Source organism: Capsicum annuum, chromosome 9, assembly GCF_002878395.1.
Source record: "Capsicum annuum cultivar UCD-10X-F1 chromosome 9, UCD10Xv1.1, whole genome shotgun sequence".
Taxonomy (NCBI): Eukaryota; Viridiplantae; Streptophyta; class Magnoliopsida; order Solanales; family Solanaceae; genus Capsicum; species Capsicum annuum.
Genome location: NC_061119.1, coordinates 117,592,138 through 117,594,286, shown reverse-complemented (window position 1 = coordinate 117,594,286; position 2,149 = coordinate 117,592,138).

Here is a 2,149-nt window from a genome sequence, read left to right as displayed (position 1 = left end):
TAAAACACTTTCAAATTCATCAAGGACCATGTCAACCATTTTTATAACTAAAAAATAAGATAAAGAAACCATGCAGAAGGGAAATGGTTAAAACATAGATGATTCTAAAAATTCAATACTCGATTCATTACAAGGATGGTTTCTCCTATCGTTCCTTATTTTATAGTTGCTGGCCTGTTACAAGAGTTGAAGAATACAGAGAGAAAAGGCTATGAGTCCTACTTCTTTATGGTTCTCAAAGTGGTGGACCCTTATATTTCCCAAAGAATGAAGCATACTTGCACTCCTCAATCCTACTTAGAAGTCCTCGCCAATGGTCGAGTTCAATAACTTTTTATATTGGCACCTTTTTGGCATAATACCCTTGCAGTTTCAATAGGTTCATACCTTTTTGGGGGCCGATTCAATATCAAATGGTTGTATTGAAAATTCCCAATGATTTTTAGCTTTACACTGAGGTTGGTGGATGTAGTTAACTACTTGAACATCATCGTCAAAACCAAATATCATCAAAGTATGGAAAAGGAATTCACTGAGTTTCATATCAATGATTGTGCTCATTTCATCACTAAGGTTAGTAACTGATGTTGGCTGTATTTATGCATTCTAGTGTCACTATTCTATCCTTTTTAGCCTTATTTTGAGGATGGTTCATGTTCTATATAGGCTGATAATGAGAGAAATGTGCACATAAGTGTTAAAGAATGTGTTTATAATGTTCAAAGTGAATTCCAATCAATTTTGTACTTCAAAGAGTCATTTAGAGTTTAATCGATAAAACTAGTTTTACTAGCTTGAGTTAGGTGGTTGTCCAGTTAATCCTGTGGGATTCTATTGTGTTTAATGTGCTCCAAAGAGTTTTCATGTTTAATTATGAGTGGAATAACTTGTTGGTGATGTTCAAGGTTTAATTTTATTAAGTTAAGAGTCGAAACATTAAGTTAAAGATCAATGTGAATTAGCTTAGTCTTAGCTCTTGTTTTGATTCATCGTTGTAGATATTATGTTGTGGTTGTCTCTAATTCATGGTGTGTGATTATGTAGGATGATTTGTGAGCTAACTATGATGATATTTTGATGTTGAAAAGGTTGTAAATATATAGTAAATACACCACAAGCCAAGGAATGAAATATTAGAGGATCAACACTTAACAAAAATAGGAGAAATAACTTCCAGTGAGCCAAGGTTATGAGCTCGTAGCGCACCAGCTATAGCAGGGCTATATCCAGGGAAGAGCCTCACCTAGAGCGGTGCTCTATCCAGGGTGGATCCTCACTTGGGGTGAGGTTCAACCTAGGGCAGCGCGCCCTCCAGTCCCGTCCTCAGTTGTAATATAAAATTCAACTCCTACATGGCTAAGGCTTGGATAACTATATATGCACATGTTGTGTCACGTTTTTACATATGTTTTAACATATTCTGGAGATTTATGGGTAGCTTCAACTTCATAATTAGGTTTTTATTATTTTAATTTAGTTCATTCATATTTTTAGTCGTTAATTACAACATTGTAATTACGATTATGAATATACATGGCTAAACGCCCTCTTTTCAGGGTTGAAGCTAAGAACATGAGTACTATTATTTTGAATTAAGTTATTTTAATTTGATTATCATTATTGGTTGTGTTTTCATATTTTATTTACCTATTTTAAGGATTATCTACCCTTAGAATACATCAATTGTCTATTTTTTTTATCTCGAGAGAGAGAATAGGGGATAGAACATAGAGATGAATAAACTATGGTTTGTATTCTTTTATGAAATAAGGAATTCAAATTAGTGTCTAGGACAGGGATGTACTTAAATTTCTTACTTTATTCACACATAGGATGATAGCTTAAAGAAATTAAGTGGACTATTCCATCCCCGCTCAATGACGTAGTTGTAAGGTTGAACTTAGATAAAGGATTAGAGGTCGGGAGACCATGATCATACAATTAAACCTATGAATCTACAACTAAGATAAGCAAGTTAACAAATGTAGTTTAATAACATAGTATGATTATTTTAAGTTCTTTAACCCTGGATTTTATCCTATTGGTTATTTCAAGGTCCTTACTTTGCCCATTGTTTACTTTACTTGCAATTACAAATCTCCAAACTATTTTTGGTTACGCTTGCATCAATTGAATCTAAATTGTGAAC